Source organism: Kryptolebias marmoratus, linkage group LG11 (assembly GCF_001649575.2).
Source record: "Kryptolebias marmoratus isolate JLee-2015 linkage group LG11, ASM164957v2, whole genome shotgun sequence".
Taxonomy (NCBI): Eukaryota; Metazoa; Chordata; class Actinopteri; order Cyprinodontiformes; family Rivulidae; genus Kryptolebias; species Kryptolebias marmoratus.
In genome coordinates, this window is record NC_051440.1 from 18,574,524 (window position 1) to 18,601,355 (window position 26,832).

At 38.9% G+C, this 26,832-nt stretch overlaps 1 protein-coding gene across 3 annotated transcripts in view; it reads right to left on the reverse strand.

Annotated features, from left to right (window-relative positions):
- Positions 1 to 26,832, reverse strand: part of LOC108239959 (zinc finger protein 469) — a 189,709-nt gene that overhangs the window by 31,806 nt on the left and 131,071 nt on the right. For all 3 annotated transcript variants that reach the window (XM_037978066.1, XM_017423023.3, XM_037978065.1), the window contains one exon: positions 13,485 to 13,693. The gene's annotated coding sequence lies outside the window, so the exon portion shown is untranslated. The remainder of the gene's footprint in view (positions 1 to 13,484; positions 13,694 to 26,832) is intronic.

A 26,832-nucleotide genomic window follows, 5' to 3' on the forward strand; every position in this document is an offset into this window, starting at 1 on the left:
TCCCGCTTTATCCTTCATCTCACTCCCTCACGAAACCCATGGAAAACAAAATGTCAGCAATAACAGTGATTTTTCTTCTGTGAAAAAAGAGCAGCTGGGGCCAAGCAAGTTGTTTCACAAGCAGAATGCACACAAGTACCCCTGAAAAAAACAAAGGCCTTTGACAGGGCTGGCAACGTCCCAGTCTTTGCCATAGTTAGCAAGAAACCTGATAGACACACTTCTTTCCATGCTGCTCCCCTCTGAAAGTGCCATAATTGTAGGAGGTGCTTAGATCACAGTGGCAGGATAGTGTTTCTCAGAGCCATGAGGATTTAAAATGAGTAGAAAGAGGCAAAAAGACAGGTAGCTTCCCCCTACATGTAAAGCAGCAGAGACTGGAGTCTGCGTTTGTCAGGACAAGAAGAAAATGGTGCCTAAGGTGGGAAAAAGACAGAAAAAGGACTTTTTAGAAGGTGAGACAGCGAAGAAGGTAACATTAGTGCTCTCTGTTGATAGTGAGGCAGGGGATTCCCCTCTCCCAGGCGTACCTCTTTGTCTATAAAATAACTAAGCTACTTTGAAGGGTTTAAGCTTCTTGAATAAAAGTGAAAATAAGACCCTTTGTGGTCCTGGTGATGGTCTGCTCATTAAATGTGTCTATCATGACAAGAAATCTGAAAGGTTTCATGTTCTAGAGCTGCACCTTTGTCTTCTGCGGGAAGCATTTTTATCCTGCTCAAAGTGTATGAGAAACAAAATTTATTCAACATAAATATTTTCCATGTTGTTTTTTGAAAAGTTGCATTTAAAAGAGTTGATAGAATGATACATTTCAATGATATAATATATATAAAAACATTTACTCAGTCTTTTTTTGCCACATTAAAAAAAATCCCTCAAACAAACAAACAAAACAAATATAAACAAACTATAAAGATTCAAAAATGCTAGTAATGTTAAAGAACTAATGCCTAAATGCGTAATGTTCACTACTGCTGCAAAATAACACACATGACATTCTAGTTATGGCTACTGAAACATCACATAACTAAAGCACCTTTAATTTGAACTCACTCAAATGAAGTCACTTTTAGCTTTGTATGTGAAGATACCATTTTATAATCTTAATCCATATGAGTGTTTTCATACTTGTGGCTCTTTTCACTCCTAGATCAAACTATATTGTTGCAAAGATTATGTTCCTGTTGTAACACCATAGTTTGCTGTTATTTGTGCACTGACTAACCAGGGGCAGGTTAGCCCATATGTGTGGTTTTACAAACCATACGTGTTGCAGAATGAGAGGAAAGACAACACAGTTTATGCTTGGTGCAAAGTGCTCATTTTATGTGTCAATCATCAAAGTTTTGCAGTATGTTTCAGTGTCATAGCCCTTCTTGGTAGCTAGTTTTAAGATGCTCCTTTAGTAACTAAAACATTAAGTTGATTTACCTTTAGCTCATTAAGATTGTAATGAGCTTATAAATGTTGAACAATTTACTTTTACTGAAACTATGCAACACAGAAAGGAGGAAAGAAAAACAGGATGAAACGAGTGGTAGGTTTTAAAATGAGAAAAAAGCTGCAGGCAGAAAACATTTATTGTCACTATCGAGGCGGCATTATTGCAAAACTTGAGTTTGTTACCGCCTTTTACATTTTACATTTATGTTTCACAGAGGCATTACATTTTAGGACAGTGGTGTGTCTTGTGAATATGTATTATTTGGATCATTTATTCAATTAACAATTTGAATTGCCACCAAGGTAAAAGTCAAATTATGATGTAGGACAGGCTTAACTTTGATCTAATACTGCAGCATATTTTTGGCTTTACACAGTGGTTCATATCTTTTTGTAACTACGTTGCTAATCTATCAGCACATTAACTCTAAAACCCCAATTTAGTTTTAGTCAAAGAGAAGAGCGAGGCACGAGAAAGGTTTCAGAATTAAGCAGTTTAAAATAAATATGAGGGCTTACGTAAGATTTAACTCAAAAATAATTTAATTTCCATGAAACTAAGCCGGAGAAAATAATATTATGGAGCACAAAATGATAGGAATCATGAGCATATTTTTGCAAATCAATGAAACCCATTCGCTCTTGTGGCCTCAGAGAAAACCTTCAAGGCTAATCCAAAATAAAACCACTCTTATCTCCAGAATCAGAAGTCATTTTCTTCCTCAGTGGGTGTCTAGGAGCTGTTAACATCTCACAGAGTGTCAGTCTAACGTCTGACGTTCGACTGGGAGTGAAAGAGATTGGCAGATGAAGCCAGACTCTTTGACTTCCCTGCTGCTTTAACATTTCCCATCTGCATCAGCAATCACATATGGTTCACATAGAAAGTCCTTTTCTTCTTTCTGCCTGGCAGTTAAGGGTACATGCAAACACGGAAATGAGATATATACTACTGTGCTGAGGCTGACTCTTGAGGGGTGGCACTGGCTTGATGCTACAGAAATATAACCAAGAGATCGAAACCACAAAGAGCCACTTAAACAAAAGCACATGTAAGTGAGCTTAAACACACATATGGAGACAGCCGCAGATAAGCCTGAACGCAACGTCTTTTTAGGATGAAACTTTCCTCAATTAAAGGCCTAGCACTCCTTGAAGGAATGCATATTCATGCCAGTTTAAGACTAAGATCATCTCACGTTGGGAAATGACAGAATTGTAGCCGTTTTAGTCAAACCTTGAAAATAACGTTATGCACAATCTCACAACATTAAGGGGATGTCATGCTCAGAGTATGGGTAGCAAAGTATCTGTTAAATTGACTTAGTTGTAGACATTTTTGCGCTGACTATGGTTTATTAGCTGCAGCGGTCATCTTGAACTGGGTTGACTCCGAAAGGTAATCAGTTGTAGATGTACATCCAGTGACTACTGTAGCAGGCAGCAGCAGACGATAAAGGTAGAAAAAAAAACCCTCTGGGTTTTAAACAACAAAAAATAAAAGAAAAAGAAGTAGCAGGCAAATTGAGTCACTTTTCATCAAGTCTGACACTCCCACCCTAAATGACAATGTTTAACTTTTTTATGAGGTTTGTCATTACTCCACCCTGTCACTCCTTCCATCTGTATCTCAGTTTCTACAGCCCTGCCACCTGTTTTACCACAATAAAAATGAGTTCTTTACACTTAAAAAGTCAGTTTATGTGAAGAAACTGCACCGTCCTGTCTACAGAGTATTCAGATCCGTAGCACAACTTCTCTGTTTCCTTACAAAACTGCACCAAAAAAATACACCAACATCCACAACGTCATGTGAAAGAAAAAGCTTTTTGAAGAGAATTTGAGGCGGTGATCAATCAAAGATAGAGGAGGAGGCAGAATGTCTGTGGAACTTTCTGTTAGCATTGATGTCAGTCTCTCTGCGCTCATGACCGTGTGTGTTTATGCTTCAGTTTAAGTGTGTGTGAATGTCAGCGGAATATTAGTTCAGTTCAACAGGTTCACAAATGACACACGCTCACGCGGACATCCAATGCCTAGACCACACACTCACACACAGACACATACACTTTGTTGTTTGCATTTCCATTACTCCAGATGAGATCCCATTGATTCATTTCTGGAAGCTTTAACCCTTACCCTGACCATAATCACCACCTGCCCAACCCGAAACCTTACAATCACTTCAAGCCTTTGCTCTGAAACGTCATGATTTATATTATGCGGACCTTTAGTCCACAAAAAAGTCCCCACAATAGGACTGTGTGAATATATTTAGGTCCACACAATATAAGATATACATAGACACACACCCTGAGTCCTCCCCCTGTTCCTAAAACAGACTGTGTGAATGTTTGGCTGTGGCAGCTGTGTGAGCTTCAGGCTGGGTGTGGGGTGTATACAACTGTCTGACAGACTGCACCGGGTGTATACACACACTCATAAACAGTATGTGAAGCGGAAGCAGTGATCATCTAGATGTGCTTGACCTCGTGACCCCGGGGCTAAGCTGTTATCATCTCACTGTGTGTATTATTTGGCCTCGTGCAGCCGCAGGAAGCTCCGGGTGCTGCGCTGGACGGCAGCCAGGCGAATGACTCGTGCACGAGAGTGCAACATTTGTGAGGATTTATCTGAGGCGAACGCACGCTCACAAAACCTCTTCCTGATTCCATCTTTAGTTTCGCCCACCACTGAAAGGAGAAAGAGGGGCAATGATGTCTGTGTGTCTGTTAGCAAAATATCTTGTAAACCACTGGAGGAAATTTAATTAAATTTGGAGAAATGAATCAGTCAGGTTTAGAGATATAGACCTAGAATTTGATTTGATAGTAGCTAAGACTAATTTCCAACACATTTTGTTTGCTAACAGATTATGCAGGATCTTTGTTTAAAATTTTGTTTTTTACTATTTGAGGTCAGCCCTGTCTGTCTGTTAGCAAAATGTCTCTTGAATCATAGGACAGATTCTAATGAAACTTTCAGGAAATATTCACTGGCTAGGCCTCTACAACTGATTAACTTTTAGAGCAAACCCCATTTAAGATAACTTCAGAAAACACAAAATGGCTGTAATTTAGTTTTATAGATACTGGGCTATAGATGTGTGTGCTTGTAGCTGAGAGTCAACACATACTCTGAGTGTGGCATCTTGAGATTTCACATGAGACTATGCTTAATTTTATTTTCAAGGTTTTACTAAAATGGCTACAACTCCATCCTTTAGTCTAAAACGTTGGCATGAAAGGCGGTGGGAGATATGCATCCTTTTAAGGAATGCTATGCCTTTAATTGTTTATATTCATGTATTGAAGTAAATATATATAATCCAAAAATCTGCCTCTGCGTCTGCACATGAAAATGTGCAAACAGGCCTTTGAAGTTTACCACAGTGGCTTTTAACTGTAAAATGAAAAAAAAAAAGGAACCCACAGACATACATTTTATGAGTCAAAAACATCTGCCTTCATATATAGCTCTTAAAATAATACAAAAACAAAAATTATATGTGGGCTGAAAAAGTGGAAAAACAGAAATTGTGTAGTAAAACCGGAGCGGCTTAAGTATTCCTGGAATGAAACAGATAGATAAAACACAAACATGTGGGAGAACAAATGTACAGTTTACCTGGTTTCTGAAATCTGTCATGCCATGCAGGGGAAGCAAGCAAAGCTTTTAAAAACATTCCGGTCCCTGTTTTTACGGGATGACAGCTTCAACTTTTAACCCAAATGAATCTGTACTTTCTTGAGTGTTTAAAAAATAACGAATTGCAGAGCATTGCAAGGGTTGAAGTGAGTCTTTGAGATGCTGTGAGACATACTGACTGATGACTATATATTCAAATACAACTTTCCTCTTTTTTTTCTGAATTTGCAAGTGTGTGCCTACTTGTGATTGACTGAATGGAAATATACGAATCGCCTGCTGCTGCTTCGTGACATTCTTTCCAGCTTTTAACTGCTGCAAAAAGGCCAAGAAACCACTGTGTACTCCTTTGTCAAACACCAAGGAGTATGGAGAGAGAACTGAGAGAATCCAGCAAACATGCCCGTTTGACCCGGAAATATTCAGAAAGGTTAGAACTTTGAGCTATTTGAACCGAGGATGCTGGAGTGGACCAGGCAAATACATGTGTTTGAAGGCCAAACAGTGCTGGAGGCAAAGCTCCTATGGGGAATCTGACAGTAGAGGCTGATAATCAGCTGCTGCTGAGTCCCAACCGCAGCGACAGTTTCAATGAAAAAAAACAAGAAGCTCAGTCTTCAAAGAGGAGCTTCCTCCATCAGCTCTGTGAAGAAAAGCAGCTTTCCTTACTTCCGAAGCTGAAACTCAACGAGTGTTTGTGTTTAAAAGGAAAACAGCTCAGAGACATGTAACGTGTATAACACACAAAGACAGACATTTACTGCCTCATTCTTTACTGCTAGTTTGTTAGCAAAATATTTCTTGAACCACTGGAAGGATTGAAGTGAAACTCTCAAAGTAAGGTCTGCCAGTACATCTACAACTCATTAACATTTGGAGTCAACCCAGTTCAAGATGACCACCACAGCTAATTAACCTTAGCTCACACAAATATTCTTATACCTCAGTCAGTTTTACAGATACTGAGCTAAACCTGATAGTCATCCCCATGATATGCTCCGAGCGCTAACACATCTCGGGAGACTTAACAATTTTGCATAAAATCAATTACAAGGTTTGACCAAAACAGCTATATATGTGTCCCTTGTCAGCAAACAATGATTTCAGTTTAAAACTCTGGCACGTAAGGCGGCGTAAACCATAAACAGTTATGAAACCCATCATTGTCTTTGTAGGACTGAAAACAATTTCAAGATTACAGTACTTTTTTTTTTCTTTTGATAACTTCTGATAAAGTTTCAGGCTTCTGCAAAAAAAAAAATCCCGACTTGGATCTCCTCTCCGAACCTTTTTAAAATGACTCGTCTGTCAGCACCTCAAATGAATGCGGTCATCTGTCCGTGACACAGATTGTTGGGACCACGGATGACAGTCATCACTAAGTCGTAGACAGAAGCTTTGATGTGAAGCCACAGTGCACTCTTTTCCACCCAGTTCTCATTGCTTTTCTTTAAATAGAGCACAACATCAGGCTCTGCTCAGGTCTACCGGCCCAAGCCTAAAATAAATGTTGAAAACAATGCCACATCTGGAGCTAAATGTAGGAGTGAGAGAGGAAGAGAAGGAATGCAGCAAAAAGTGAGTTGAGACAGGAAGGCGAACCTGAAGCAGCTTCGCTCTCAGAACTAGGCCAAAGCATCTGGAGGTGTGTCTCACCTGTAATTAACTGGTGATTCCCTTCATACCTTCCACCAAAGACATGTGTCAGAACTACAGACACAAACACAAGAAAGTCACCTTGAGCCTGTCAACATTTAATAACACTCCCATCAAACCCACATCAATCATTTCTCTAATTTTCTATTGTGGCAAACCAACTCTCAGCAAAAATGTTTTTTCTTTTTTTTTAATGAACTCTCAAGAGGTTTTTCAGAAAGTCCCCTCTGGAAGCCTGTTCTTGTTGTTAGTGTCAAAAGCAATCATAGGCTGACTTCAGCAGAAAAGTGCAAGGCAAAAAAAAAAAAACTCAGGCCAGTTTTCTGCCTGTTGGACAAAGCATCTAATAAACACACATAGACTGATCTAGTAGTTATTTGTCAGCAGACACACAGTACCCCGCCCACAGTCTGACAGACATTTGAACTCACAGTCGAGGGTATGTTAAATGTACAGTCTTACACACATGCGTACAGTATAATAACACACATATATATTAGTCTGAGAAGATTTGTGTGGGAGCCCCTCGGAGTGAAAGCGTGACCTGCTGAACTGAAACGTAGAGTAGGATGGAAACTATGCAGAATGTGTCCCGCTTAAAGAAGAGGGTGTAGAAAGGGAGGAATTAGAGGAGTACAAGGTGGTAGGGGAAAGGATGACACGATGATCCTGGGAGACGGTGCATGCACTACAACTGAGGTAAGCCTGTTCATTTTTGCCTCCAAATCCCATTTACAGGCCTCCATATTCTATGTAGTCTGCAAAGTTTGTCGGTAAAGCTGCAGCCAAACACGATTAGGACACAAGGGAGGATAGTAGATAGTGATGCTGAGATCATTAAAGTGTGGTAATACGCTGAAAAGTTACAGTTACAGCAGAACTCAGCTGAGAGAGACAGGAACTCAACGTTAAATGTTTTAACTCGCCTTTCTCACTCACTTTATCTGTACTGCAGCTTTTATATCATAAAACAGGCTAAACCTAGTGAGTTCCTTAAAGGGAAAGCTTTTATAGAGGGGTTATGGAGAAAGGTTATAAATAATAAATATCTTACTTGTAGATAGCTCTTAAAATGACCTCAGTCTGGAGAAATACAGTTTAATTCAGACCAGGCTGTTAAGCTCACAACTAGTTAGAACAGTTCAGCTGCTATTTTATAAACCTTTATACCGCAGTTAACTTTAAATTATACAGTTATTATAATATTCTTGCTAGAAGTGCCCCAGGCTGTATTGGAAGTGCTACAGCTAGCTGCTATAGCTCCTTTTTTGCAGTTTCAAATAACCACAAATTCCATGAGTTATTTTAAGATGACACCAACCCACTTTGGTTCCATTCAGACTAGTTGTTAGCTCATCAGTCCCGATCAGAATAAAACTTTTTCTCCAAACTGAGGTCATTCAAAGAATAATCTACGACAGGTAAGATGTTAAATGTTCATAACCTTTCCACAGAACCCCACTCCGATACATCTGAACTATCACAGGAATAAGATAAAACGACAAAACAGTTTAATTAATATTTCTCTAAATTTTGTCCCTAAAAGTTCATCTGTTAAAACAGAAAGAAGTTATGCTGTGACATCACCAGATATTTAACTGTATTAAACAGTTGACAAACATAAAATTTTGATTTTGAATCAAGAAAACGTCTCTTTAATTATGCACATAAATTTAGCAGAAAATTACAAGGACTCTAAAACTGAGGTTTGGCCTTCTAATGGGTTCATTGGTAAAAAAAAAAAATCTAACTGGAAGCTTCTCATAGTTTTAATGACTGGGAGCAAATCTAAATAGGCTGTTATTTACAATCTGAATCCAATAATTTACGATGTGCGACAGGTATACCAACTCCTAGCTTTTAGCTTCAGCTTGGTGGTGCTGTGTTTTTGTTAACATTGAACTGTAACAATTTTAAACTTGTGTTTTCTAAATTAAAAAGATGGAACAAGGAGGATGGAGAGAGATCATTCCCACGGCTGCATCATGTATTTTTTAACTCAAAGTATTCTCATTATGGCAAATGTTTATGGTTAAATGCTTCAGCAGATCGGTCAGATTTTATTGGATAATTTGATAGTAAGACTGAAAATGAGCTAAAGCTGTAATGTATATTTAACCAAGAAGAAAGAATTTCTTCAAATGTCTCTTGGGAAAAGCTGAGATCTTTCTGTCATCCATTCATGAAGCACAGAATAATATTATAGGAATAATCTCAGTATGACCTTGTTTGAATTCTCTTTATACAAAAATATGACAATTTTATCAAGTTTTTACTTCTTTGTAACAGTCAAATAAGGGTATAGATTTCTTGACAATAATAAAAACTATTCTATTCATAATAATTATAAGAACAATTTAAAAGAAATATATGAAAAAATACTTTTCACTCTTTCTATGGGTTTTACTTTCCTCTACTTCTCTGCTAAATAACAGATTCAGAGAATTAAATGCAGAAGTAGATAAGAAATCAATCCCAGAAATGGATGCATCCAAACTTTTATTTTCCATCATTTATAGATATACATTGGAACTTCTCAGGTTGATGGAAAAGGAAAATTAGTGATTAGGTGTCCATCAGAGAAGTATCCTTTAGGTTAACTCTATGCTGTGTTTTGTTTGGAAACCAAATCATTTCTTGTTCATGTTTATCCTTTTCTTGATAATTACGCTGTGTGAACTTAAATCCTGCTTGTTTATATGTCTGATTAAATATGGTTAAATAGGTCAAATTAGCCATGAAAAATGCAAACGACTGCCAGGACCTCAAGATGATTCGCCTTATGTAATTTTACAAATCATATCAAGCTGCTAGTTTACACACAAGGCTACAAGAGACATGTCAAAGACCAAAAAGTTAAAGATTAACTGCTTGAGCTACAATCAGACAAACTACTCATCCCCAAATTATAATTACTGATAATTTTGTTTACTAATCAGATTTTTACTCTAATATGAAGCCTGAAATTGTTCTCACTGTTCAGCTTTAACTATCTGAGTCCAATATGAAAGTCAGCTCAGCTGCAAAAGGTGGAGCAAGGTCAGAGGTCATGACAGGATCAGTCAACATGGGAATTTAGTGATGAATAACCTCCACGGTGTTATGTAATCACATTACTCCTGTGAACAGTACCTGCTGATAGTCAACCGGCTTTAGAGCTGGAAGATTTGTTTTAGTTTACCCAACTCAAAATTCCTAAACTAAGCAGTTTAACTATTTCAGTGCTGCTGGGTTAGCTAATTGCCGATTGAAAACAGCATTCCTTGGAGGAATGCATGTCACCCACTGCTTTTCATCCAAAGTTTTAAACAAAGCTCTTATGTGATCAGTTAATGCTTACAGTATGTGTTGGGGATGAGTCTCAGCTACTGCCACACTGTATTTTAGCTCAATATTTGTAAAAAAAAAAATCTTAGTTATAGTTATTTTGGGGTTTTCTAAGGTCAGTTAGATGTGTCGGTCATCTCGAATTAGACTGACTCCAGAAGGTAATCAGTTGTAGATGTACATCCAATGATTCCTTTATGAGATATTTTGCTGACAGACAGATAAATGAGCACACAGACACACTCAGGTGATTTCATGGTTGCCCGCCTTTCATGATGGTGGGCGATAATATTTCATATTTAGAAAAAAGTTGATAAAATATCTACTAAAAGAATCCAGTATGTATCTGTGACTTTAATTGTTAAAACTTCTGTCATCTGTCTTTTCACACATTCTTCACACAAGTTAAAAATTGAAGTCATTCTGCAATCACGACATAAATTCTGCAAATAAAAAGTAATCTGAGTCTTCACACATTTCTCACTGTTAGTAATCACGGATGAATGTGGCGCTGAAAAGCTGGGTGGTGGTGGGAATGCCTGAAGCTGTGTCGAGTTAAAATAATTGGTAGTGTCAAAAACAGGAGGTGGTGGCGGGGTCAGAGGTCACGGTACCCTCACAAACAAATGAGCCACCCAGTGAGGAAGTCAACAGAGGATGCTTTCCTGTGAAGCCCTGGCAACAGCAGCTGCTGGCAAACATGTGTGTGTGACAAACGCACCATCTGAACCAATGGCAGAACCTCTATCATCACCATATGGGGGATGCCACACAAACACACCAAAGAGGGTGCGGAGAGTAAGGAGAAACAGTTGCAGCAGACCCAGTAAAAGATAACAACACTGATAAGACATGTGCATGTGTGTCTATATGGGAAAAGAAGCTCTGGTAGTTCTGTAGAATCCGCTCTGTAAGCTGAACATACTGCTTCATTAGGGTTAAATATAATGAGGACTCCCTGTTGAGAAAATCATGGGAGAGATACTGCTGTTAGCTAGTCTGCAATCAAGCAGGTTTTACTGTTGTTTCTATTGTTTCCCTATAGGGCTTAATGACTCGTGATGGTCTCTTTCTGCCATTCTACCCTACTAAAATCCCATTTTATACAAACTGCCCTAAGAAACTAAATTAAGCCAGACTGGGGGTCCTCACATGCTGCTCTCATTTTTCCTCTGTGATTCCATCTCTAAAAACTTGATGATTCATCTGCTTTTTGCTTCTACATCTACTTGATTTTCCACACTTTCATTTCCTATTTTTTTTTTTTTTTGCCTCAGCCTTCTGTCTGTCCTCCATCTCATGCTCTGTTTGTATTTTTCTTTCTCCTTCTCTTCCCCTTCGCCAGCTCTGGAAAGTACATTCCCGCAGCTCAACAGTGACACAAGGACCGTCTCCTTCATGGCAGACCACGCTTGTGTTTTTTCAATTAAGCCCAGCTCCTGTACATTTGGGAAACCATAATTCTCATGGTCCAGCAGAAAGTAGTGGAAAGTCGCTTAGGCTGTTTTTTTTTTTTTTTTTTTTGGGAGAGGTATTGGAAAGACCCCTGAAGCATGTCAAAGTAGTGAGGTTGGAGAATAAAACCATAGGAAAACTGTCCATTAGAATCCAAGAGGTGTTGATAAGAACCGAAGGCCTCACTGAGGGGTATTAGGGTTCAACAACCTGTGGGGTGAATAGGATCAAGGAGGTGAGGAAAAGAATACAGATGGATTGATTTCCCAGGGAATGTGGATAAAAGTGAGCGAGTCACAGGCCGGATCTGAATTGCCCAGCGGGGAGGAGGACAGATCCACTGAAATCACTTCAAAGCCTCTTGTCACTGGACTGCAGATGCTTCTTGTCGATTATATTTACAGAGATGAGCTCCAGTAGCCTACTGCATCCATCTACTTTTAACAGCAATCAACAGTGAAAATAAAGAACTCTGCACCACAAGGCACACTAACGAAATGCTTGTTAAAACTTCAAGTATATCAGGCTGTACATTAGCACTTGTCCAAACCGACAATGAGGGAAAAAAAACTTTTTCATACAACAATCATACTGATCGGGATGAGTCACTCATTATAAAGGAAAGACGTGATTTTTGAGTGCAACAGCCAAACAAACTTTGTCTCCATTCTTCCTTAAGGAGACCCAAAATTTATGGGAATAAACTGCCAAGGCAATGACACCAACAAAAAGGAAAAGAAATAAACACAACAAAACAAATAATCCAATTAAACAAACAACAAACAAGCACAACTTTCCAATACACAATGGAATAAAAACTAATAAAAGTAACTTTATGTAGATTTTTACAAAACTACAAAGAGAAAAGAAAGAACTTTAAGTGAGACTACTCACTAATCTGACAGCAAACTTCTAACTTTAGATCTGAATGTCTGAACTTTGCCCAGAGGTTGCACAGTTGAATACAATTATATGGAGGGAATTCAAACCCAGCAAGTGCCACACAAACTTGGCAACAGACCTGGGAAATGAAGCTTTGTACATAAAAACTGAGTTTAAGTTTGCCACAATGGAAACCTAAACTCAGTGACTCTATGATTTCTCTCTCTGATTTGAAGCAAAAGAGAACCTCAGGAGAAGAAACAAGAAGCCAATGGAATTGAGGCAAACTACAAACTTTCAAGCAGCCACTTCAAGCTGGCACAAAAAGTAGGTCAGTCCTTATCAAGCTGTATTTTGACACTTCCAGCCTGGAAGGAAACATGTGGGTTTGGTCTGGATCATCATTAGAGTAAGCTCTATGAGTGACAGGTAAACAGTGGAGTGTTAGAGTGTCTTCTGGTGCTTGTATGGATTTAGCATAATCTCCACAGCTTCACTGTTATTGACCTTCATGTCTTGATTTACAAACAGCAAATGTCAAATCATTCCTGACTGACACAGCTGGGATAACGACTGGGAGAAGATTAGCTGCAACAAACTCTCTGGCTGTAATATTTGGTGTTGACTGTTGCTGCACTCACATCCTACACTGTAAAATAATACTGAGTTTAGACAGTCCTCCTAATGAAAGCTATGTGTGGATTTATAGAGCTCCAGTGTAAACTGGATTGGAATGACCTACTTAAATTTTAATCGTCAGTAAAGTTCCTATTCTGTTAAACTCTTTATTATTAATGGCAACTTATTCCCGTCAACGTAAACTTCCTGCTGTTAGTTAGTTCACAGTATGTTCATTTGTGCATGCTCACGTGAGCACGCACAGGTAAATATACAGCATAAACAAAAACAATCACACAAACACATGCATCCTAAAAGTGGGAGTGACCTAAACAGGTCAGCCTCCAGCCCCCACCCCCTCCACCCTCCCACCACAACAATCAACAGGGACAGACAGGGAAGTAGAGCACTATTAGGGACAATCACAGGAGCTGCAAGTGAGGAACTCTTACCTCAAGAGTGAATCTGTGAAGCCGACACAGGCAGGAGACTCATGGTTGTAGCCGTTTCTCAGTCTGGGTCTCTTTGTGTCACTCAGCTGGAGCAGACGGGAGCTGGGACTCATAGGCGGTGCAGTGTGGAGCAGCTTTCAGCACGTTTCAGAGACAGAGAGGGCTGTGGAGCAGCACAGATCCCGGCCCGTCCGCTCACACTCTGCCTTCTGAGGATGAAAAGAGAAGACTTCATTACCAACACAAACCACGCCTCCACCCCTTCTCCCTCCTCCTTCTCCTTCTCCTTTTCCTTCTCCACTACCTCCTGGTTTCCCTTCCATGCTCCCAGGCAGTAGCACGCTCCAGGGCCTGTCCCGGCCAAGAGAGGGGGATCAGACTGCCAAAAGACAAAAAAAAAAAAGGAAAAGAAAAGAAAAGAAAAGAAATGAAGAGAAAAAGCCTCCCGTCCCACTGCCTGCCAGTGTGGTGTAGTGCAAAGGCTGAGCGAGACACAGGAGATGGAGAAACAGAGAGGCGGCACATATCACTGCATCCACAAACAAGTTATGGGAAGTTTTTACATTAAATATAATGTCTCTGAATTGTTTCTGCTCAACGGTTCTGTCAGTGAAGCATGAGAGGATGAAACTGGTAGAAATGTGATGCGAGTGTGGGTGAAGAAAAGTTGCAGCTGAGAATGTCAAAGTAAAACAAAGAGGGGAAAACAGGAGAAGGAAAATTAAACGTGGAACAAGTAAAGAGTGTGAGCCGTGAGGGTAAGGAGACAGACAGGAAGGTAGAAAGGAAAACCACAGACAGACTGAGACAGAAGATCAATTAGAAAGTTTCAGAGAGTCAAGTTAAAGGAAAAAAGGGCTTGTTCAACCAGGGATGGTTGAAAGGTCTAATTAAGACTTACAGTAAGAAATATCACATCAAAAGACTGTTACTCAAGTGTGTGTGAGCGTATGTGTGTTGGGGGTGGGGATGATGCTGCTCTCTCTGTGCTTGTGCATCTATAAATCTAACTTTACACCAGCTCTTTGCAAGCTGTTTCCATAGTCAACACCCAGAATAAAGCTGACAACTCCTGTCCTTCTTTAGAGTGTCTTTGACCTCCTTGTCATCATTTTCTCTGCTTTCTCCTTATATGCCAGAGTGAACTCTCGCCCCATCAAATGGGGGAAAATAGGCCTAAAAGCATTAGCTGTTTACTGTCTGTAATTATAAGGGGCTGGGTACAGTCGGCTCAGGCAGGCAGGCTCTGCACCCTGCCCCCAGTGCCACCACATACAAACTGAGCTCTACCAAGTCTGCCAATTTAAACTGCCTTTTGGAACAGAAAGAAAAAAAGAGGACTAGAAGAAAGTTTAGCCTAAAGTTTTTAACCATTCTTACTTCTTGACATAAATCAGTAAAAATCACAGCTCAAAGTGTCATGCATGTTGCAAGTTTATTGAATCTTTTTTTTAATCAAAAGGAGACAGAGCTAACCTAAAACAAATTAACACATGCCTGTTATGGGATACAGCTGTAGTTTTTTGATTGCTCAACACATTTAAGTAAAATATTAGCAGAGGAAAACAGTTATATTCATCCAAAAACATCACAAAGCAGGTAAAAGTTTGCAGGAAAGAACAAAATATCACAAAAAAGAGAAGGAGGATGGAAATACCATTATGATGTAAAAAAAGGCAACTTTTTTTCTTTTTGGGCAGCACATAATAAAGTAAACAGGGATTATACAGATCTCTGGCAATCCTTCACACTAACATTAACACCTACACAGACCCTCTCTGTGGTATAATGGTGTCAAATTTACACAGGTCCACTAAACAGTACTTAAGGTTATGAGCTGCCTTCATTGTAGGTTGGGAAATCTTGGGTCTGGGGTTGGGGTTTGAGACAGCTGGAAGGATGACGGAGAAAGGAGAGATTAACTAATTTTAGTCTGCTTTATTGCTAGGATACACTAATTCTACCAAACCAGAGACACAGACAGCCCTCATGTGGTGTTTTATGACTTTAATCAAGGGATTTAGTGTCAGAGAAAAGACTAATCCAACATCTGAAAGTAGTTGTTTGTTTACTGTCTGCTAAACGATCAAATATTTTAATCACTGTAAAAGCAGTAAATTGATAAAAATAGCACAAAGTGCCCATCTAATGAGGGCAGTTAGAAGCTTAGAGACAGGCTGTCAGAGAAATGATCAAGTTTCAGTATTTAAATGTGGGATTTGTGAAATTTGGTAAAAGGAGTCACTGTTCAGTTCAACCACTAGGGGCTGAAGAACCCTGCAATGTAAAGTTTCACTGACATCAGCAAGGGAATGTCTGACAATAGAGCTTTAGCGTAACACCTTTTTCATGCACTCTTCTCGTTTTTTTTTGTGTTTATTAGAAACTTTTGAGCTTTTTCAGTCGATTACTAAAGTTACTTTAACAATTAAAGTTTTTATGCATGCAACACAGCAACTCTTACCACAGATGGCATGTGTGATGAGTATAATTTGCATTTTTTGTTCAAAAATGTGTTTCTTACAAGCCAAAAAAGCCAATGAGACGTTTTCTGCACTTCTACGTTTGATAACTTTAAGTAGCATACAGTAGAAGTCCTAAAAACTGTCAAATAAAACAAGTTTAACAGACATCTTGGTGAAAAACTTAAAGGCAATGCCTTTAAAACACCTTTAATAATATAAAAAACAGTTATATGAAGAGAGCTGACAAGAGGAAAAACATTATGATCACACAGCAAATTAAAGTAAAACAATAAAAGTCTTGTTGATGGGATTTTCCTTCAGGCATCAAGATATTTTTAACCACAAGATTGCAAAGATTTCACTTGCAAATAACTTAAACTTACGAAATGAAGAAGAATATAAAGCTGGATATAAAACTTATCTAGTGCATCATCAACTTCCATTTGAATGGTGTCGTGATTATATTAGATTTCACAATAAAGCTTCAGGATGCTGATAAATCAAAATCATTTCCCTGTCTATCAGAACAGAATGTGTTTGTATTTAATGAGTCAAAACAAAAGTTTAATTTCACTATTTACTTTTAAAAGACGTATGAATGGACTGTCTGATTTCCAAGGTGTCAAAAACGCCTTTGTGTCTCACTAATTGCTAAATAAATAAATGTGAAACGCTGCTGCAAAACCTATAAAAGGTTTTAATGCTCTTGGAATGTCCTAACCTCTCCTCTGGGACCAATAATTTATTCAGAAAACTAATTAAACTGTGACCTTTAGGAAGTAATATCAATTTGCTGTCCTAATTAACTGTTACTAAAAATGTTTCCCCAGAAGTATATCTAGTTCACGACGGACATTTTTATATGCACCTCCTCCAAACATTTAATGTCCTTTTCTTTTATGGCTTTCGGTGAAAAAAAAAGGGATGGATTGGTGAAACCATGACAGGGTTACACTCGAGTCAAGTCACTTTGGATTCTGCACTCTGACAAACAACATTTATGTGGAGTTATATGACTACTAACTCCTAAAAAGAAGATCAAGCCCCTTCTTTGTGTTTTTAAAGGGTCCTGTAGCTTGATGTGAATGTAATGTCTTCATGACGGTCAATGAAAGCTCTCCTTTACTTTCAAGTTGTAAAATGATATCTTCAACCTGGTTTTGCCAGAGCTGCGGTTAGTTTTCAGAATACCAGGGTTATTCCAGGTCATGTTGGTGACACACCCAGTACCCCAATGAAAGGCTTCTCCATCACCACCAACACAAGTGCTCCTGCAACTGTCAATTAGGACCATTCAGCGTAGGCAATGCCTGCATGCGGTGACTCTATACCATGACTCAGTGACTGTTAAATACCTGAAATGGCCAATAAAAACAATTACATCGAGACCCGACAGCAAGAACAGACAGTATTTTACACACACACAAAGTCTAGTTCAGCGAGTGCGTCAAGACAAGAAAGCGCCACAGACACAAATGAAACAGTGGGTTTCATGCCAGACATGGGTGATGGTAGCAAACCAAAAGGTCTAACCAGCCATTCGGTCCCTCTGTCTGTGCAGCGGTCTGGGTTCTGGAGCTTCTGGGCTAAGTGGACCACCTAAACTCTAGGAATTTCACACCTTTGATGGCCCTGACCAAGGATAGGCAGAGACCATCACACCCTGGTGTTCCATTTTTGACCCAGAAATCCCAACGGCCATGAACACACGCTCACCCCCCTCCCGGGGCAAACAGGGGGCACCCCAGCCAGTGTAGACTTAGCAGCTTGGCGATGTGTATTCGCCCTGTCATGTGGACCAGGAGTGATTATGTTCCCAGGGAGGCAATGTCTGAGGGGTTTGGGTTGGGAAGAGGTAGAGCAGAATTGTAGTATTTTAGGTGAAAGAAGAAAAGCTGAAGAAACAAAGAGAAGGAGACTCTTTTGCACACCTTGTGTTCTGATGGGATCTAATGCTGACTTCGAGCTCGAGAACTTCCTCCTGGAGACGCACACGAACAACTCTGGACACCACAGACACACAAAGGCTGGGTGATGCATTTCATATCTATGTAGTGAACTGGGTCACTACATAGATATAGCTTTAAATTATGCAGCTCTTAAGTTAGTTTTTCTGGATCATAAACTTATTTTTTTTAAATTAAAGTTTGGTACAGAAATCTTGCGCTGTCTGGTGGCTTTAGCTGAAGAGCACTTCCACAGGGTTCATGCAAATTTTCAAGCAGGTTCGAAATTGGTAAACCAACTACATATTAACGATTTTAAGATTTATTTTCGAATTAAAAAACAATAACTTAAAACTGTAGCTTGTATCAATAATAGCAGCATATCAAAAGATTTGTACATTTCATGTACATTCATCCAAGTAAGCAAATAAACCAAAGCTTTGTGTTTCACAGGGACTTCTTACTTTACATTAATATTTTAAAGATATGATGAAAAACGATGTAAAACATCATTGCACTACTGGAAACTTTTAACATTCATAAACACCTTATTACTTTATTTTTATTTGACAATATTATTTGAGTGTTTTTAGTTTTTTATTATAGCTGTCCTGTTTATTTTTGTGCATATGCCTTGTTTTTTGCATATTAGGCTTCTAAATAAAGGGAAAAGGAATTAGCTCCTTCTACTTAAACACTATTTCTTGCAAAGTGCATTTTCTGAAACTTGGCTCTCCCAGGTCCTCTCAAAACACCCCTATAACCTCTTTAGTGGACTGTGAAAAGTTCAGAGCAAGACAAATACAGAGAAGATTGCTGAGAAAAACATCAATTTCAAGACTGATGAGAGTCTCCTTAAACCGCTGGAAACAGGAAAGGAAATTAACCTGCCGTAACAAATTTGGCTTCTGCCGTATCATAACCAACATCTTTGATCCCAACCTTTTCCATAAAAATAATTTGTGGTTGTGTTTTGTAAAGTTTCATTGCATTTTACACTTCAGGGACACACAATATTATCTTTGTTATTTGTAACCACATGTCCAAGAATTATTTGTAATTCTTGGACACTCTAAAAGCCAAAGTCACCACACTCTGCCTTATTAGGCAAAATAAACTGTGGCTAATGGAAAAGCTGCTGACTGGAAATGTCAAGTTTGTCTCTAAAAAATAAACAGATACAGTTCAATAATTAAAAGCATATTAATATTTTATCTTTGAGTTTTAGTGTCCTAATAATGTCAAATCTGAAGTGTCTGGTTTAAAATAGAGAAGGGTGGATAGAGCTCACATTGAACTGCAGCAGAGCCACAGCACAGCAAACACAGATGCCTGGCCCTCATCCGCACAAACGAGCCTTTCAATCCTTCCCCTCACTTTTGTCCCATCAATACCTGAACTCTTCAGCAAGACCAAAGCCACCAACTCCAACTTTCCCTTTGCCCACTGCAAACACACAGAGAAGTGAATGGTGTCCACTGTACCTTGTGCCACTCCCCTCTCTGTGGGGTAAAACACATTTTGACAGGCCTGTATTTATGGCCAACTGGAGTCGTGTTGGAATGAATCATGAAAAGGACCAAAATCTTCCTGCTGGACGCTCATTTAAATCGACTGTTGGTCAGCTGTGAGGATCTGTGTGTGTGGCCCATGTAAAAGAATGGGCCTTGTGTGACTGTCTGCATGTCTGGGAAAATTAAGATAAGGCCTCTAATGAGGAACAAAATGTGTTTATTATTCTGCAGTTTTTATCGGTCTGTGTCTGTCAGGATGAATATATCATCTTTTAACGGCTGAGACTGTGAGAACCATTTCAAAGCCTTAACCAAGAAAGATATGAGAAATCATGTAATAGTGTTAAATAAACCCATTTTTAATAGTTGAGTAACTGAATGAATGATGCCTATAAGATGAGCTTGATTTATTGTGTAAACCCAACATTTTATTCATATAAAGTGTTATTTTTATGCAACGTTACACTTGATAAAAATGTGCACAAAAAACTCTACGAATGATCATCCTTTTATGTGTTGGACTATTGCTGTGATAACTTAAAAACACATGCAAAAGAAAGCCTTTGCAAAGAAAAGGAAGGAACTTTGTTTTCTTTCCCACACACGTGCTGCACATACTGTATCACCCCAGGACGCACTGTCTGAGTGGGTGTGTGGTAACAATGGAAAGCAGGGTGAGCTAGGGCAAAGATCTCTGGTACTTCTCCACATAAACCTTTTAATATGAGGCCTCCTCAGAACCAGTCGGCCATCTAAAAGCCCTATACCCTGTAATTGACCTTAAAAATACTTTTCGTGGAGGTCGGCAGTCATGTCATTGGCCTTCGGCCCAAGCAGCGGCCGCATCTCCTCAGCCCAAAGGAGCCTGAGAAGGCCTCAGAGGGTATATTTAGTGGCCCTGTCCTTTGAGAGGAGCAAGAGATGCAGATAATGCCAGTCTGCGTATAAAACCACTCTACCGCCCACAAGTGGGCCTCTGATAGTAACGTTTTTTTGCTCCCACGGTGTTGTGTTTCTCGAGGTCACAGTTTAATTACATGAAAGCCAGGTGAATGTACGAGCACAGGTGGTATTGAAATGTAACGCAGAAAATATTCTGAGTTAACTGCACATTCCAGACACAAGATGGAGAGAAGTCACTCTACAGTCGCTGGGCTCTACCATAAAGCTGCTACCACTATCAAAAGCTGATATACATCACAAGCAGGAAACCCAACACCATATGTGAAGAAAGATGACAAGTCAAATAACAGTCGTTTGGCTTTATAACTAATGTGTAGTTTTTTAGTTAAATGGATTGCCATCAGAGATGTCGCCTCCCAGCTGGAAGGTTGCAGGATAGCTTCCTGTCCCGGGGCCTTCCTGGGTGGAGTTTGCATGTTCTCCCTGTGCTCATGTGGGTTTCTTCCCACAGACCAAAAACATGCATGTTAGGTTAATTGGTAACTCTAAAAATTGTCCCTAGGTGTGAGCGGGAGCATGAATGGTTGGTCTTTTTGTCTCTATGTGTCCCTGTGATGGACTTGCGACCTGTCCAGGGTGTCCCCCGCGTCTCGCACAGTGACTCCTGGAGATGGACACCAGCTCCCCATGACCCGGAAAGAAGAAGCAAGTAAAGAAAATGGATGGCTGGATGGACTGCCATCAGGTATAATAGGTGAAAAGGTGTGCACTGTTTTGCCTTTAAAAAATCTGATTTGGTTTTCACGAATGACATCTAAAACAATTTAAACATTTTCACTTCATTCACATCTATTTATAGGCTATATAAAATGCAGATTTTTTTAAAATGATGCTGCTGATTCTTACTTATTCTGAGCTTCTCAATTCAGATGTTTTTAATCAAATCTGCTTGTGAGTCTAACATTATGGTCTCCATAACTAGAAGTTATGACAGAACCTTTGCAGTCATTGGACGCAAAGCTGCATGCAGTGCAGTTGTAATCAAAACAGACTTAACCCTGTTCACTTGTTGTCACTCTCAGGTAACATTCCTGCAGGATTCTGTTAGCGACTGACGTCAGGGGCATCTGGATGGAATTTTTATGATTCTGTCATGATTAAAGTTTGAGATCAATCACAGCTTTCGTCTGCCTTTTAAATATTCCTAAAGTAAAAACTCGAGTTGATGTGAGAATAAAAACAGACCAGTTTTATTTTTGTGTTGATCCCTTCAGTCTCACAGACACTCAGTAAAATAAAAGTCTTTTAAAAGGCAAGAACCATTACGTAGACAAGGACAGAACTGTGATGTAACAGACTTTCATATAAGAAGAGCCCAACATCTGAATACTGTTATCATTAAAACCGAATGGTCATCATATGAGCAATTGGAGCAACAAGTACTGCTTGACTCTTTGCCACTGGCCATTGAGAGATGAAATGAGCTAATGGAATCGCACCTTTAAATTCTTTCCAGCAGGAAGCTGCAGATAGCTTGTGCCTTAGAACTGGAAACTACAAGCCTTGGCAAGCTTTAACAAAACCCTTAAAGACAGCTTCACTCTTCCAACTATAGATTTCATGGCCTTTAGCGATGTACACGAATATATCAGACACTAACCAGGCATCATTTTGTCTTTTAATGGTCTATAAAATTCATTAAATTGTGGTTACAAACAAATTTTATTACCTTTTTAATAAAAAAATCCCATTTTTACCTTTAAATCCTTGTTAGAGGATGTTATTTTAGCAGATGTGCAAAGCCACAAACACATTAGATAACAAAGACAAAGAAACAGAGAGAGTCTCAAAACTTTGCTGCTAGAATCCCTGCCCCTGAGTATAAAATCCCAGCCCAACAATAATAAAGAAACACTTTTGATCTGCTGTATAAAAGGACAGCTACAGAGCTTGACAGACCAGGGGTTTGTGTGCTCGCTGTGGTCACGGTGACAGATCTGCCGACCACTCCTTGCCCATCTGGGCTGCCGGTGGTGCTTTGCCTGCTCTCTGAGGACACAGAGTTCAGACCAGTAATTTAGTTCAGCTGAGCTGTAGTAATATTTCCAGATTAATATGAGCCATATTCTTTTAGAACTGTCCTTTCTTTCTTCTTTTTCCTGCATTTTTTTTTTTTTTACATCTTACATGTCCAAAAACGTCTGGCTGAGGATAAAAGAAAAAAGTAGAGATGCCAAAAAAAAAAAAAGATGGACTAGTTTTATGCTAGTTTTATGCTAGAGACATATGGAATAACTTGCTGCAGCTGTTTATAAAAATAAAGGCCTAGCGTTCCTTGAAGAAATGCATAAATGTAAATCGCTCATTGCCTTTCATGCCCAAGTTTTAAAGTAAGAAGATCTTATGAAGAGAGGGAACAGAGTTACAGCAGTTTTGGTCAAACCTTGTAAATGACATTATGCTCGATCTTGTGCAGTATTGTGAGAACTTGCGAAATCTGTTAGCACTCAAAGTGTGTGTTGAGGAGGATTCAGAGGTACTACCACATCAAACTTTAGCTCAATAACTATAAATTTTATTGAGTGATCACCATTTTTGTGTTGGTTAATGTGAATCGGTTGGGCATTTTCAATTGGATTGACTCCAAAAGTTGATCGGTTAAAAATGCACATCTAATTATTACTTTCTAAGAGTTTAAATTAAATCTGTCCAGTGGTTCACAAAATATTTTGCTAACAGACAGACCATGTTAATGCCAAAGTTTTAAGCAAAGGTGTGCATTGTGTAGTGCTAAAAGCACGTGTTGGAAGTGTGTCAGTTGTTCAGCTACTACCACATAGGATTTTAGCTCAGTATTTGTAAAATTAGCTGACCTCTAGTCATTTTTGTGTCTCTGAAGTCAGTTGACTGTGGCAGCCATCTTAAATTGGGTTGAATCCAAACATTGTTCAGTTGTAAATGTACACCTTGTGAATACTCTCTACAAGTTTAATTAAAATCTGTTCAGTAGTTCATGAAATAGTTTGCTGACAAACAGATAGCACTGACTTCAATAGTTATTGTTAGTTTTAAGTTTTTTAAAAACAGATGTTGCAAAACATTTGTGTATTCCACGTGCACAAGCACATTTACCACTTTCAAACTAATATCTCTGATATACCTGAGTTTGAACTTTATGCTGACGTGCGACATCTCATCAAGTTGGAGGGACATTGCTCCAGCTGTTATTACTTTGGCCTGGCAACAGTGTCAGAAGTTGAGATTTTGGAAGTCACAGCTGTCACTGTCCCGCAGCCGTGGCTTCAACATGTGACTGGTTATATGATCAGCCCATCTATATGATACACAACACTCCTAACTCTAATGGGTAAGAAAAAAAAAAAAAAAAGAATCAACTTGTAATATTTTGATAGCGTATGTGTTCTGACAAAGAAAACCTGATTTTAGTTGGCAGAAAGAAGCTAAACCCAGGGATTAATTTCCAGCTGAGTAGTTGGCTGGTGTTGCTGTTGGAACCCAACCAGCTGGATGAATGGAAACCTTGCAGATGCTTTCATCAGCTAGCCATTTTGTTAATGCACTTAGTGGAGATTAATCTTTTTTGCTCCCCCCCCAAAAAAAAAAAAAAAAAAGTCACTAGAACAATACATCAGTTCTATAGCTGATGTGCAATGTACCCCGTAGTCTTCAAATATTTTCTAAAGGATCTCCCTTATTTACTTCATAAGCACAGGATGAGGCATGCTGCCACTTTGGCTGTGGTCCTCATAGCATCATGGAAGAAGCATTCCAATGAAGGACTGTTGATGGGTGAACAGCAACAGTTTTCTCCAGAGATGCGATAATTTTATGGTTTTCTTATCCTAAAGCAACTGAATGTCACTGTGTTTCTGGATCATTAGCAAGACCTTTTGGCAGAATGGCTGCTGATCCTCACTTGGTGTATAATAAAATCATACTTTAACTCCTACTTGTACTTCTGTGTTTCTGTTGTTTTTACAAAAGTGTTTCCCATCTCATATCCATCTGCCACACTGCATGTATGTGATGTTTGAACTGGGAAATCTTATTGGCTGGCCTCCCTTCACCAAGAGTGCTTGTGCATTAGAACTGAACAGTGGGTTTGAAAGAAAACATGAAATTAGTGGTGAGTCATCTCTGGCTACTATGTTATTAAATAATTTCTTTACCAGAAATGTTTTCAATTAATCTAAAGTTCCATGAAGTCAGACCAAAAAAAGCACCCAAAAATATGCCTGTACTGCATTGATGGAAAAGAGGATTTACTTTATAAATGTTTTTTTTTTCTTTTAGATCTTTAAACTATGCACCAAAGGTTGACTAGTGAGACAAATGTCACATATGGAAGGTATTCAACAAAATAAAATGCCACTTAACTTCGAAGCCAAAAGCAAACAACCTGAAAAGCAAAAGCATTATTTGCTCAAAACTAATTTGTGTTAGTGGTACTGTTATGATTATGATGAGGTGCCATGTGAGACATGACAAGGAAATTTCAGTTATTGACAAAGTGGAAAATAATGTGGAAATTTAGTGGCTTTACAACACCAAATGGTTAGTTTTATGGACAGGAATGGCTTTTTTTTCTATGTGGAACCATCAGAGAGCTGCTAAAGTTGAAATGTCCCTCGCTGCAAGCTGCAAAATGTGAGTTTGGGCACTTTTACTCAAAAGCAAACAACGATTAGCTAGAAGTGAAGAAAGAAACTTGCACTAATAGAGTTAGTCACAATTAAAGGAAATGATTTTCTAATTTTCCTTTTTCTCATTACTATTTGACCAACATCTTAAATATCAACCTATAACTGCTGCCACTGTAGTCTTCTTCACACTGCACAGCAACCAACAACTTTCAAGGATGGTGGGAAGAACCAGCTTTGTAAGAGTCCAGCTCATCCAAACAGCAGAGTTAACACCCAACTCATCCACACATTCCCATGCTTTGAGCTTGCCATTAACCCTGGTGACCTGTAACTGTGTGTGTTTGTGTGAGTGTGCCCTGTGTGTTTGCATATCTACTGTTCCTTGTGTCGTGGAAGGCCAGAGACCACACCAGCAGAACAGAGGAGTTCTTCCATTATAAACAACTTTTGAATCAGACACTGCATGGCCAAAGTATTTTTCCTACACATTTCTGGCCAATAGTTAGGAGCTGAAATTTAATGACCTACAGTAAAAGTCCAGCATTATTCGCTCTCTGTGTTCCACATCCTAGCTCAGGAAAAATTTAATTTCGGCAACATCTTGAAGATCAAGTGTCTGGGTTTATCGGTGTTTCATCTTAACCCCCTCTGATATGGTATAATCTGTCAGTGACCAGGACCTGAATACAGCATGGGCTGCAGATTTCTGCTGATGTATCCAGCCAGTGCACGTTTAGCTTGGTGAAATGTAGCTTTGCATTGTTGAGTGTGGTTCAGATTTATGTTACTGCTGTGGGGCGTGCATGTGGCTAACAGATGGTGGCATCCTGCTAGTCTTTCCTCCATCGACACATAACTGCTTATGCAGTTCCCTACAGTTGTTTCAAATGCAAATTCAACTCTGTAATGACTGGAGGTTTTTAAAATTTTAAGTTTTTAAATGCTCCCTTTATCCAAGAGTGATCAGTTATAAATATATATACTTGGTCTAATTTTTATTAAAATATACTAATATTCAGAGTTCAACTTATTTGAATTATACTGAATGATAAATGGATTGAACTGAAATGACTTTAATAGAACTGGAATATAATTATATTGAACTGGGCAAAGTTTGGTTGAACTGGATATGACTGAAATGAATTCATCTGGATCATATTTGGTTTAATAATCACATGGACATTAATCACAGTCCCAGCAGAAACATCTGCAACACAAATTTTAAATACTCCCTTTGTACGCAGCAAACCCTGACCATGTTGAACTTTCTATCGGAGGGACCACCTGATATCCATGAGTGGTAACAAACAAACAAACAAACAAACAAACACCATGTGATGACAGTCTTTTTTTTAACTCTCATAAAGCAGACAGCAAGATTCCAAAAACCAAATCTGAGCTTTCTGGCTTAAAACATTGTCATTTGTAATAAATGATGAAAATGAATTTGTACAAAATCCAGCTTTACTTTTTCTAGAGAGAGAGGGCTTATGTGTGTTGTTCTTACATTGTTAAACAACCAATTACAGATGCCAACAAGATCAACCNCCCCCATTTGTTGATATTTATTATGTGCAGAAGAGATGGCTGATGACATCTTTCCCTGGGGCACATGCCTGTGCCTAAATCAATAATAAGTGCTAAAAGAAATTATTTCAGTACTACTGAATGTAGAACTAATTGTACATAGTCACATTATGAGGATTTATGGAGTGTACATGAAGACTTAGTGACATAAAGCTATTCTCCCTTTTCTTATTTTTATGGAGTGGAACCTCAAAGTAAACAATGTAATCTGCAACATCAGTGGTACTTGTATTTACTGCTGTTTATTGACTCACTTTGCATGTGCACAG